The 14,666-nt window shown below is 42.7% G+C and overlaps 1 protein-coding gene across 1 annotated transcript in view; it reads right to left on the bottom strand.

The window, feature by feature from the left end:
- CWC27 (CWC27 spliceosome associated cyclophilin) overlaps nucleotides 1-14,666 on the bottom strand; it is a 220,978-nt gene that overhangs the window by 133,341 nt on the left and 72,971 nt on the right. The gene's annotated exons all lie outside the window — the stretch shown is intronic.

Below are 14,666 nucleotides of genomic sequence, written 5' to 3' on the forward strand. Positions count from 1 at the left end.
CTTTCAGCTCTAATTTGAGAATGTTAAACTGAGATAAAAATGAGTGTCGGGTGTCATTTTAAAAAAGCTGCTAGCATACTTTTATTAAGTTTCAATTGGAGCTGAAGCTTTCTGAAGCCTGCAAGCAGCTTGTTTAAAGTGACAATAAGCACTCCAATTAAAATCTGTCATTTTAAAATATAGACATCTAACCAACTTTCTTCTATAAGGGCTAAAATATGGATCCTAGACCAAAATCTCTGCACTTAACCTAACGAAAATTAGATAGCTATTGCCTCTACAACAGAGATTCTCCTACAAGAAGTTGGTTTGAAGAAGGTTGTACATGTCAGAATGTTTAATCTCCCTCTATCTTAAACTAGAGATTTCAGCTGCTCATATTCCATGGCCTTTTATAGTTGGCTCTCAGCTGACGACAGCATTGTCACTTTTCTTCAGCTGGCACTCTCTCCAAGCCATTAGTCAAATAGTTTTAACAAGAATAGAACAATAGCGACCATTGAAAGTGCTTCTGTTCTGCCAACAGGCAGGAAATGTTATTTCAGCAATCAATGAAGTAAAACAACACCGTCACAAGCCCAGCAATGCATAGAGAGAAAGAGAGAAGGAATACACAAGAGACACTAGAAGTCAACCAAAGGTAAGAATCACTATGCAGTGAAGAAAACAGAAAATTCATATTAAACTTATCAAAACATTTAAAATGTATATTAAAAAGGGACCAAACATATTTGCAGCATCATGGGGAAAAAAAATAAAAAATTCTAGGCGTTCACAAAATGCTTTTTGCTCAATACATGCGGTCCCCGGGTTACAAACAAGATGGGGTCTGTAGGTTTGTTCTTAAGTTGAATATGTTTGTAAGTCGGAACAGGTTCATTTTTTAAGTGTAGTTCCAGACGAAAAAAAATATTTTGATGTCTTTTTTTTGGATAGCACAGGGAAGGGTTAACACCCATGTAACATTTGTTTTGCTGTCTGTGCCCCTGTTCAGAAGATTTCATCTCACTTTCTGTCCCAATGACAATTGGATTTTGAACATTTTCGGTTGTTGTGGAAACAAGGATTGGTGATAAAGCTTCAGTGAAGACACCTTTTTCCCATGATAAATCTTACAGGAGTAAATTTCCCTTCCTAGGGGTAGATTTCCCCCCCACTTCCTGTTGTCTCCCTCCATTTGTAAGTCAGATGTTTGTAACTAGGGGACCGCCTGTACACTGGATATACTGAAGTTGTTCGTTGAGCAGGTTGAAAGAAGTAGTGAAGTAAAAAAGGTGCATTGCTAAACTAAGAAAGAAGTGCATCATCTGCCTGGTTGGGAGGTGACCAAGGTCTATAAAATCACAAATCCTTTGACAAGTATAACAGTAAACATACACATTGGACAAAGTGGAGTATGGAGGAACTCGAGTGACTGCACAGAGCCCCAACCTCAACCACGCTGAACACCTGTGGGATGAATTAGAGCACTGATGGCAAGCCAGGTCTTTTCATCCGACATCAGTTTGTGACCTTACATATGTTCTTTTAGCTGAATAGGCACATATTTCCACAGAGGAACCGCAAAATCATATTAAAAACATTACCAGAGGAGTAGAGGAAGTTAAAGGCGCTTGGGGGAGTTCAATATTAATGTTCATGGTTTTGGAATGAGATGTCCAACAAGATTTTGAGAGGGGTGATGGTCAGGGGTCCACAAACATTTTCCCATATAAGGTATAATCACAATTAATATGATACGTATTGTCCGTTTCAACCAATGTTACATAGTCACATAGTTAATTTAGTTGAAAAAAATACATCTAGTTCAACCAGTAAAAGGAAAAAAATAAATAAAACATCATACAATCCTATATACACAATCCTACACCCACAGTTGAGCCAGAGGAAGGCAAAACAAAAACAGCAAAGCCCGAACCAATGTGCTCCAGCAGGTGAAAAATGTCTTCCTGATCCCCCAAGAGGCAAATTGGATTTTCCCTGGATCAACGTTGCCTATAAATGTTAGTACCCAGTTATATTATGTACATTTAAGAAAGAATCCAGGCCTTTATTAAAGCATCTACTGAGCTGGCGAAATCTTTCTGCATTTGGAGATTACATCTCTTTTTCTCTAGACGTAAAGAATGGCCCGGATTCAGATAGCAGTTACGACGGCGTAAGTCTCTCACACCGTCGTATCTTAGGCTGCATATTTACGCTGGCCGCTAGGTGGTGCTTCCGTAGATTTACGCAAGGAATCTGCAAATTAGGTAGATACGCTGATTCAGAAACGTACGTCCGCCGCATTTTTTTACGTCGTTTACATTAGGCTTTTTCCAGCGTACAGTTACCCCTGCTATATGAGGGGTATCCTATGTTAAGTATGGACGTCGGGCCAGCGTCGTATTTTCCATCAATTACGTCGTTTGCGTAAGTCGTTCGCGAATAGGGCTGGGCGTAATTTACGTTCACGTCGAAAGCATTGGCTTTTTGCGGGTTAATTTGGAGCATGTGCACTGGGATTCTTTCACGAACGGCACATGCGCCATTCGTAAAAAACATCAAATACGTGGGGTCACAATTAATTTAAATAAAACACGCACACATCATCCACATTTGAATTCCACGGGCTTACGCCGGACCACATACGTTACGCCGCCTTAACTTAGGGCGCAAGTTCTTTCTAAATACGGAACTTGCGCCCTAATTTACGGCGGCGAGATACGTTACGCCCGCCGATAGATACACTATTGTATCTGAATCCGGGCCAATGCCTCCTTGTCCTCTGTGATGTCCTTAAAGTGAATAACTCAACACCAAGTTCACTATATGGAACACCTCCCCTTAAGCCTGGTACACACTACAAGTTTTTTTGGGTTGAACAAAGTTAGTACATCGATCTCCCCCTCTGAGCTGTTATGTTCTGACAGGGGGACATCCCCCACACCAGAACTCTCTGATCAGTGCTCTCTGAAATTGGCTGAGAGCGCGAATCAGGAGACGGTCGGCTGCTGCTTTTACAGCATGCTCATCTGACAGAAGCCGGCCAAACAACCGGCTCCTGTCAGACAGGCCAACACACACACGGGCCGAACAATGGCTGTTTTTTATTCAATCGGCCAATGTCTTCTGACATTCAGTACGTGTGAGCGGGGCTTTAAACTCCTCTTCTCAAGGGACAATAAATTAAGTTCCTCTAATCTTCTCATAGCGGTGTTCCTTCATGCCGCTAATTGTTTTGGTTGCCCTTCTCTGCACTTTCTCCAGTTCCCCAATATCCTTTTTGTGAACTGGTACCCAAAACTGAACTGCATATTCCAGGTGAGGTCTTACGAATGACAGGGGCAGAATTATGTCTCACTCTGGAGTCTTACCTCACAATGTACCACAAAAAAACCCTTTAAAGGTTTACTTAGTTCACCCTTACCAAAAAAAAGAAAAGCGCTTATTCAGGTAAGACTTTAAGAGGCGCCTCTAGATAAAAAATAAATTATGCTGTTTTGACTAAAGTTGACTAATACCCTTGCTATAGATTTAGGCCATCTACGTACCTTTTAAAGCCTAGAAGAAAAACTCCTAGAGAAGGCTTCATCCAGTCCTGCCTTGTTCTTGGGGCATTGCTAAGACACTCTCAGCTGTTATTTCTCACCCCCACCATCAGAATAGTAAACTCTCAAACCCCCATACATGTATGTTTCTACCATTTTCTCCATTGCTGAGCTCAGAGCTACTGCAACGGTGGAAAGAGAATGCATGTGAGGGGGTTTGAAAGAGAGAAAGGATGTCCTCTATGCCTCTCAGGCTTTGCTAGAGACTTGTTCGTTGGGATTCACATCCACTCCAAAATTTCCATTTGAATTTTGTAAGTTGCTGTGCTTGTATATTATGATGTATTGTACACGCAGTGTTGTAAGTAACGGCGTTAAAATAAACGCTGTTACCCAACGATGCCCCTTTTGAGGGTAACGAGTAATCTACCAGATTACTCTTCCCCTCGCGGTAACGCCGTTCCCATTACTTGGGCGGCGTTACCGCAATTACATGTACCTGTGTCAGCCTTTGGCGGCCATCCATTATTAAAAAAGCGCTCCTCCTCTGACTGTTCCGTGGACCGTGATAGGCGGAACACCAATTTTCCCAGCAGAAGCCTCTGTTTAGTGTTCAGCCTATCACGGATGCCTTCTCATCCTCAGCCTCGGACGAGAGGACATCCGTGATAGGCTGAACACTAAACAGAGGCTCTGCTGCGAAAATGATTGTTCTGCCTATCACGGAACCGCCTGAGAAGGAGGCGCGGCTTTTGAATAATGGATGGCCGCCGCTGTATTGTCACATTCTGCTGCCTACGGCTCCCTCTCCCCTCCCTCACAGTCCGGAGCCGCCAGCCCGCCGACTCCGAGTCACCGACAGCACAGCAGGGAGCGGCCATCCCAGCCATGGCAGCAAGCCAAGGATGTAGGACCGTAAGCACTCCACCACCGAGCGGGCGACTAAATGTGAAGTGACTGTACTAGGCTGCAATTGCCCTGCTTTATCACCAGCAAACTTTGTTTTTTTTTTTGTATTACAAAGCAAAAGACATTAATTACCAGTACAGTAAATGCATGCATTAGATCGTAGATGACCGAAGTTCAGTCATCTACGATCTAATGCATGCATTTACTACTGTACTGGTAATTAATGCCTTAAGCTTTGTAATGAAAAAAAAAAAAACGAAGTTTGCTTTTATACTGGCTGGTGATAAAGCAGGGCAATTGCAGCCTAGTACAGTTTACAACGAGACATAAATTACTTATTTTCCATACGATTTGTGAAGGCAAGCTCAGAGTCATTCAGTGCCTTCTGTATTGGGGGGGGGGGGATGCAACAACCATTCTATGCCTTGCAGAGAAATCTGTGCCATGGCTCCACTGCCTGCACATTTTTTTTCTTGATTACTGTAGCTGTGAAGTATCCCCTCGGCCGCGGCTGTCGGCACAGTGAGGGGTCGTCTTTTACAGTGAGTATATCCCAAAACCAACATTTTAGCTGGAAAATTAGGGGGTCGTCTTATACGCCCAGTCGTCTAATACGCCAGCAAAAAAAAAGTCAGTTACTTTGCTGAGTAACTAATTACTTTTTCAATGTAGTAACTGAGTTACTAACACAATTACTTTTTCGGAGAAGTAATTTGTAACTGTAACTAATTACTTTTTTAAAGTAAGATGAGCAACACTGTGTACATGTTTGCATATTTTTCAGTTTAAATATCTTGACATGTATTTATGTTTCAGGCTAGATCACCTATATTTTTCTACCCTGATGAAGATCAATTGCATCAAAATGTGTTGGAGTTTACAGGTATTTGTAACAGTTTGGGCTGCTACTGGTATATTGTCTCGTACCATTAAAAAAAAAAAAAAAAAAAAAAGATAGCGGCACTTCCAGAGGATAAAAACCGCTCCTTTTATTGTGCAAAAATAAGAATGAAAGACATGCCAGCAAAGTCAGCAGATGCGTTTCACACTCCTGACTGATTGTATCGGACCATGCTGGTCATTTTATATTTTTTTAAATGACCATTTTGAATAAAATGTTGTCAATTTTACACACGTGTTACTTTGGTGCCTAAAACATTCCCATCCTCTCACTATATACTAGAGCTGCACGATTAATCGTTAAAAGATCACAATCTTTATTCAACCCCCCCTCACAATGCTAATCAGCTGTTTCCACGATCCTATGTAAACAGTGCAGAGCCGAGTTGGCAAAAAAAAAAAAGCCAACAAATGTTTATCAACATTCCCCAGCGCTGAGAGAAGACATAAGATGCATCTCTCAGTTCTTTTTGGTGAAATGAATGAACTTCGGTCAGTAGATGAGGGCAGTTTAATCACTTAAAGACCAAACCTTTTTGGACATTTGTTGCTTACAAGTTAAAAATCTGCATCTTTTGCTAGAAAATTACTTAGAACCCCTAAACCAGGGATCTTCAAACCATGGCCCTCCAGCTGTTGCAGAACTACACATCCCATGAGGCATTGTAAAACTCTGACATTCACAGACATGACTAGGCATGATGGGAATTGTAGTTCCTGAACAACTGGAGGGCCATAGTTTGCAGACCCATGCCGTAAACATTATATATATTTTTAGCAGAAAACCTAGAGAATAAAATGGCGGATGTTGCAATATTTTACGTCACACTGCATTTGTGCAGCGGTCTTTCAAACACAATTTTGGGGGGGAAAAAATACACTTCAAGAAGTAAAAAAAAAAAAAAAGTAAACAGTAAAGCTACTATTTTTTTTGTATAATGTGAGAGATGTTATGCCACGAGAATCGTGTTCTTAATTACAAGCAAAAAAAATAAATATACTATATATTATTCTCAGTTTTCAACTGCACAAGTTTTCAACATTCTGCCTAATTTTGCTCCTCTGACATCCTACATTATGTGCAATGTACAGATTCAATTGCAAGTTATTTCACATATGTGGGACTGTCTCCCTGTGACCACTTTCTACAGTCTGGAAACAGGATTAAAAAAAGAAAAAAAAAACAGTCTTGACCCCCTTAAAACAAGAATTAGCTTGTGTAAATTTCCAAAAGGCACAGTATACTATAGTTGCATGGCCAGAAATACATACTCAGAAATGCTGACCCTAAAGTAATCACTGCATAGTTTGCTTGACCTTGTCATCACATCCAGCACATCCATTAGGATACATTACAAGGACCTAAAGGAATATCCCTAAAAAAAGACAAGTCAACTTTCAACACTTTGGACTATTGAGAAAACCTCGAAATTACTGAGAATAAAAACACTAAAATAGCGAATGAGGATGACATTTGAAAGTGATCAACTCAATGTAAACAATGTTGTTTACATATTTGTAATGATCTATGTCCTTGAGAGCAGCCTTATAATCTCTTATTTCAATGTTGAAGATATGCTGTGCAGGAATGATTAGTAGGCAGAGACCATGTGATCCAGGCTGACAGCTGGATAATGGATAGATAATAATAAGATAAAAAAACAAAAAAAAAAAAACATTATAAACACCTTTTTTTTTTATAGATGATCACATTCCCTCTAGTCTTAACTGCATAAGAGCTGGGGGAGGAGAAGCAGCAGCACACTGAGCTTGCCAGTGAATGGCTGTGCAATGGGGGCGTAGCAGGACAAGTCTGATCATTGAAGGAGAGTACACCGAGTTCCCAGCATTGCTAGAGAACTGTCCATTATGTGCTCTCCTGCTTAGTGTGGTCAGTTTGTAATAGGAAAGCAAGGGGATTAGCAGGACCACCAGGGATTTTCACATAAAGGAAGCAATACATAGAGAACAGGATACTTTCTTATACAAGTACATGGTAAAGCAGGTACATATTAGTAATATGATGTGTTGGGGCAACAAACACTTTAAGAATAGCTTCTCCTTGACGATTGAATGAGAGCGAAAGAGTGAGAGCTCATCTGAAAGCGTATGATACTTTAGGTGAAACAACCTATAACTTTGGGTTCTAAAATACATTTTTATGATCTCTAGATTGTTAGAAGTAATACTTATTCTAATGGTATCAGTTGGAGAAACATAATTAAACTTCTGTACTATTAGACTTGTCTACACCAAAAAGACATTTGTAATTATTTTGATAAGATAAAACTTATAGAATTGTTCTGGAATTTGGTATGAAAGTTATTATTATGCATAAATGCCAAGTAAATGGCTCAGAGGATGGTGACTCTTCTCATACGGCAGAACTTCTATGATATGTAAAGATGCCTGTTATTTTCCCATGGCTGCAGCTAACTTAGAAGCAAGATGACTAGATCCAGACAGTTGGCTCTGCGCATAGCTGGGAGCCAGAGCCAGCCACCCCTGCCCTGTCCTCCTGTAACTCCGAGCCAGCATTGGAAAAGAAGAGAAAGAAGGAGGAAATTTCTGATGCTAACGGCCAATCCCTTCCAATAGGAGCAAAGACCAAGAGCTGACTGATCAGTAGTCACTTGATCGCTCAACTCTTGGTCCTAGGCAGGTCATAGACGGAGTGAATTTCTCTTGATTCCCCAATCAACACAGAAACTGTTGACAGGGGAATCCCTCCCGCAGAGCGTTTGTGTTCTCCTGGTGAGGGGTGATGGGCAAGGGATGTTTGAGGTCCATGCTGTAGCCGTCATCCGGTATAGCGCAGACGCCAAGTGGTTAAACTTTTGCCACCCATATAATGCTTACAGTATGTGCCATGACAAAAGGAGGGGGCTGTAATGCCTGCATGCCGCACATATCCGACTATGGGCAGCAGAGGTTCCTGTGCTGACCGCACATTTGCTGTGCACTCCCAGCACAGAAAAAGACAGCTCCCAATCTCTAGTACTGATCAGGAGGCCACAGAACTGGCTCCCAACCATGTGACCAGGGCCGGATTCCAGACAAGGCCAACAAGGCCAGGCCTCGGGGCGGCAGTGGGTGCAGGGGCGGCACTGTGGCTGAGAGGAGAGGACACTTTCACTTTAATTTTGGGAGCTCCCCCTGTCAGGTCACGGATGGTGAGAGGAGAGAAAACTTAGGGAAGAGGAGGTGAGCACCACCCCGCTTCTCAGTGCAATTTTCAGCAGCAGCATCCCCCCCCCCCAGCCTCTCAATGTCAGCACCCCCCCCCCCCCCCCAGTGTCCTGCCAAAAAAGTCCCCCGGCGGATAATGTCCTCTGGGATGGCAAAGGGAGTAAATCCGGGCCTGCATGTGACCACTGTAACAGCCAATCACAGTGGTCACAAGAGCAGGTAAACCTTCCAGCTCCTGGAGAGTAATAGCCCAGGTAAAGGGAGGGTTAAAAACAAATTTGTTAGAAAGCGAAGCCAGATTCCATGTGGTTTATAAACATGCCCCATAATATTTTTCTGTGCACATGGCCCCCCTCTAAGGCTGTTGCATGTTACCCACTTTAGGGCAATATTTATAAATATTTCCTTCTGTACATGTAGAGCTTGCACAAGGCAAAGTAAGGAATCATAAACATGATTTGTTTTTAAATGCAAGCAAATAAAAAAATACTTGTCAAATATTTTACAAGCAAAAAATATGAAAATGGTTTGGGCTAAGTGTTTTGTCTCAGCATTATTACATAAACCATATTATTATTGCATTCCTGGGACTGCTTTGGCTTGTGAAGTGTTTTGTGATGTCACCTTGCAATTATTACATAATACACATTTGTGCTTCTGGTACAGATTCAGATTCTGAAGTGTTCCGTGATGTCATTGTGTAAAGACTGATCACATCATTATATAATGTATAATTATGTTCCTGGGACCGATTCAGCTACTGAAGAAAACATTAACTACATATGTAAATGTCTGCACAGCATGCAAAAGCTTACCATTAATATGTTTATGGAAGATGTCTTCAACAGCTCCATTGGCTAATAAATACATTGGGGTAGATTCAGGTAGGGGCGCGCACTGATATGGCGGCGTAGCGTATCATCTTTACGCTACGCCGCCGTAAATTACAGGAGCAAGCGCTGTATTCACGAAGCACTTGCTCCGTAATTTGCGGCGGCGTAGCGTAAAAGGGGCTGGCGTAAGCGCGCGTAATTTAAATGATCCGGTAGGGGGCGTGGATCATTTAAATTAGGCGCATTCCCACGCTGAACGTACTGCGCATGTGCCGTCCCTAAAATTTCCAGACGTGGAATTGCGGTAAATGACGTCGCAAGGACGTCATTGGTTTAGACTTAAACGTAAATGGCGTCCAGCGCCATTAACGGACGACTTACGCAAACGACGTAAAATTTTCAAATCGCGACGCGGGAACGACGTCCATACTTAACATTGGCTGCGCCTCCTAATAGCAGGAGCAACGTTACGACGAAAACGAGTTACGCAAACGACGTAAAAAACTACCGCCGGGCGCACGTACGTTTGCGAATCGGCATAAGTATGTAATTGGCATACTCTACGCTGACAACTACGGAAGCGCCACCTAGCGGCCAGCGTGAGCATGCACCCTAAGATACGACGGCGTAAGAGACTTATGCCAGTCGTATCTTAGGCTAATGCCGGCGTATCTTGCTTTCTGAATAGATACGCCGGCGTAGCATTGAATTTACGTGGCGTATCTATGGATACGCCGGCGTAAATCGTTTGTGAATCTACCCCACTGTATTCCTATGTTTTGTCACTTCCTGTTTTCCAACATCTCTAATATGTTCTTTATCAGCTACTAATTGGATGCATGTGTTTATAACAAAATCAATAAAAATAACATTTTATGACTTTACCACTAGCATCCACTTTTTTTTAAAGTACTTTGCACAAAAAAATATTAACTCTTTGGCCTCACAATTTTCACAAATATTTTTTTCTTTTTCCAAACAAAGATGGACAATTTTGAATGCTTTTCTTCCAATCACACCGAAATACGAGTGAATGAATGAATGACTTGTATAGCGCAACTAATGCGAACTGAATCGCCTCTGGGCGCTTTTTCCAGCCAGAGACTGCTTGGCTGGTGTGGTCATTTTACCCCGTAGGATCGTGACACGCTTGGGACACACAGTCATACACACAGATATACATATATATACTGGGCCAATTTGGGCAGGATCCAATTTACCTACCAGCGTGTCTTTGGAGTGTAGGAGGAAACCGGAGTACCTGGAGGAAACCCAGAGTGTCTAAAGAATGAAAATGTCTCTGTTTGTCTTAAAGCTACAAGGAGGCCACCAGAAATTATTAGCCAGTAGAGCCAACTGGATATAATTGGTGGTTGTCGCAGCTGTTAGTGATTAGACAGTTGTCACTGGAACCATGGTCTCAACTGGATGATCTACCCCCTATTCCTGTTCTAATAACGACTCAAAAAGTTGGACTGTCGATCACTTTCCATACCAGTGGCAGAGGTCACCAGGATGAATAAGAGATTGAATGTCACCAATGGGGGCACAGAGGGCAATAAATCCTAACAGGAGTACTAACCCCCCACCACTCTGGCCAAAACCTCCCAAAAAATTGGCTTTAGATGCACTTTAAGGCTAGGTTCACACTATTGCGACTTGGATGTAGGTTTCCTTGCATCCAATTCACATGTCAAGAGATTGTGACTGGCTCTCAAGGGAGCCGGTTTACATATCTCCAGAGCGGCTGTGGTGTGAATTGCACAGGAGCCCTGTGAGTTTTTTAGTCCATTTCAGGTCCGAATTCAGACAAAAATTCGGACCAAAATGGGACCTGAAATGGTGAACCAGACCCCTGTTGTCAGCCGCTCTGTACGGCAGTGTGAACCCCGCCTAAAAGAACTACGGGAAAGGGATGTGAAAAGGTGCTGAAAAAGTACGGTAGGGAGCTGCGGTGGCTCAACGCGATTGGCACTGCGCTGACAAGCCATTCACCTCTGCAGCAGGTTCGGATCCCGGTCTCGGCTACATGTGAATTGAGTTAGGTGGTCTCAGCCCGGCTCCCGGTGGGTGTGCTATGCGAGGTAAGCCTGCGCTTAGTACGCCCACCCCCCTCCCACAAAAAAAAAAACACCACACCTACCACACCACACCTACACCACACCTACACGCACTCGAAATTGGGTTAACATGCACGCACTTTGACCACGCGGTCTCTAAAAAGAGAGGCGAAGGACTAACGGGGCTGGTTGAGCGGGCTAGATCCTCTCACTCCCTTATAGGGAGTCCCTCTGCCCTGTTGGGCTTCAAAGCGGAGCAGGAAGGGCGGGCTATGTGGGAGGACCCCCTCACACACCCGCCATTGCCACCCGGGGCATGGAGAAAGGTGGCAGATTGCCTCTGGGGGAGGCCTGCCTACTCCCAACTCCTGCAGTCCGACTCCTCTCTCGAGTACACGCACAAAATACACTTTAAAAAGAAAAAAAAAAAACGGCAGCAATTAAAGTCTTTTGCTTTGTTCTTAACGAGTAAAGTATTTCAGCATATTGACTACATTTTCCATTCTCACTCTACTTGGATCACAGAAAGGGTCGAGAGCAACAAAAGTTAAAATGATGTGAAATTTTAAATTCACTATACAAGTCTGATTCCCAGAGGGGTAAATAGTTGAGGTCCCAAAGGAGGACAAATACAGTTCTGGTAGCACCAAGGTTTCTATGTTTAAGAGCTTACAAGAATAATGGTTGAAGGGGCCAGACTGCAATTCTAGGTCTAGGCCATGCTTCAACTAATTTTATCTCTATTCCTATGCAAACCATTGTGCCCCTGCCCACACCGGTGCGACTGGTCATGTGATTCAACAGTTTCAAATTCAATGACAAGTCGCACCCTATTGTCAGCAATGGAACCACTCATGTCGCAGAAATTATGAAAAATTATAGAAAAAGGTTCCTGCACTGCTTTTTGATGATTTTATTGCGACTTGCATAGACTTCTGTTAAAGGAGATCACAAGCCACAATTAAATTTGCAATTCTAAAGCCGCACCGGTGTGAAGGGGGGGGGGGGGCTTAAGGTCCAAAAAAGACGTCAAATCATAATTCCATTATGGCTTTGGGGAGTATTAAAAAATCTTTACAAAAAAGGAAATATAAAATTCAATAATCCCCCCCTAAAAAAAAAAATACACATTTCCCGTTTGGTATTTAAGTGTTTGTCTCGCATTCTACAGTGCTTTTAGCATGTGATTATGAGACTACTGGTTTACTGAAATTAATAAGTGGCAGGTGTAACCAATTAACAGGAATGATGTAATAGTGTCATACAGTGTTTAATGGCGCTTAACACAAGCCACTTTTCTCTGGCAATTCTTTTCCAGCAGTGAGCTCAGTATGGCTGCTTATCAAAAAGACTTGCTGCAAAACTTCAAACACTCTCTACTGTGGATTTATTCCTCATTAAAAATAATTTTGGTGCAGACATTATTAGCAGTGACAGCCGTATGCTCTGCAGCCTTTAAAGTCAAGGAACTGTCCAGTGGAGAGCGTCGACGCGGACTGGTTACAATTAAGTAGAAATAAAACTCGGTGTGCAGATTCCACTCTTTTACCTCAAGACATAAAACTTGTTACAAGAAGCTATAAAGGATTTACAATTCCTACCATGCTATTCACAAAAAAAAAAGGACCAAAATGCATCAACTGGAGATGTTACATAAAAGACCTGTAACCACTGTAAAGGTATAGAACTGTAAAGAGTTTGTTTCATTTGAACAGCTATAAAACAGAGGTCCACAATTACCATCCAACTAACCAAAACAATTTGCACCAAATTTGCCAGGAAAAATAGTCTCAAACCATGTAAAGCTGGTACATCAGGGGTCAAGTCCTGGGGAAAAAAGTGTGGGAACTCCCACCCAAGATCCACTCCCCCACCAAAAAAAAAAAAGAAAATGGATACGCTCATATGCATAATTCCTAAACCGCAAGTTCTTTCTAAATCCTGCGATAACTCGCAGCAGACCTCCGCAATGTCTCCTGGGAACAATGACAAAAGCTCCCAGGAGACATTGCGGCATAGAGGAAGTGACAGAATACCCGCACACTACCCGATGAATCCATATACAGGAAGCGGCCAGTAACAAAGGATTATTAAGGTTCACCTGCCCCTGACAGTGACTCGAGCTGGGCATCGCCGCTTAGTGAATGATTGGCTAGGGCGGCTCGGCTGCTCTCAGCTGCTCTAGTCCTGCAAAGGGAACTGAGTTCCTGCTGTGAAAAAAGTGCAGGAACTCCGTTCCCACGCGTTCCCGCAGGACTTGAGCCCTGTGGTACATGTGTGCTCCTATGCCTTTCTCTCACCCAAAGAACCATTGTACCATTAGCTCTGTGTTTCCCAACTCCAGTCCTCAAGGCACACCAACATGTCATGTTTTCAGGCTTTCCATTATTTTGCACAGGTGATTTGATCAGTTTCACTGCCTTAGTAATTACCACAGCCGTTTCATCTGAGGGAAATCCTGAAAACATGACCTGTTGGTGTGCCTTGAGGACTGGAGTTGGGAAACACTGCATTAGCTGATGTTCAGTAGCAATGACTTTTCAAGGGTGTGGTTGCAAGCACAGTCCAATCCTCCTCTTATTCCAGCACTAGTTTATGACCAGCCATAGTGGAGTACAAAAGTTGCTGCGTTCCTACCCTCAAAACATTTACAACTGCTACTACTGCAATAGTGGCAATATTAAAATACAAGAATTAAATACAAGCATACCACAAATATACACACTCATCAGCCACTTTGTTAGACATGTGAAAAAGTGGGAAAAAAACTGCGCTAGAACCCAAATAAACAAAGAAGGGAGCTGCTAGCACTCAAACAAAGTCTGGTTTAAATGGGGGGTAATTAGTGCAGCGCTAATGATCAACAATATAGAAAGTGCCAGGGGTTAACAAATTTGCTTGGAATCTAGGAGCCAGCTAAAAAAGATAGGAGCCAGAAAACGCGCCCCATCCCGACGAGCTTGCGCGCAGAAGCAAACACATACGTGAGCAGCGACCGCATATGTAAACGGTGTTTAAACCACACATGTAAGGTATCGCCGCGATTGGTAGCACGAGAGCAATAATTCTAGCCCTAGACCTCCTCTGTAACTCAAAACATGCAACCTGTAGAGTTTTTTAAACGTCGCCTATGGAGATTTTAAAGGGTAAAAGTTTGACGCCATTCCACGTGCGGACGTAATTTTGAAACGTGACATGTTGGGTATCAATTTACTCGGCGTAACATTATCTTTCATAATATTAAA

Source organism: Rana temporaria, chromosome 1 (assembly GCF_905171775.1).
Source record: "Rana temporaria chromosome 1, aRanTem1.1, whole genome shotgun sequence".
In the NCBI taxonomy this organism is placed as follows: domain Eukaryota; kingdom Metazoa; phylum Chordata; class Amphibia; order Anura; family Ranidae; genus Rana; species Rana temporaria.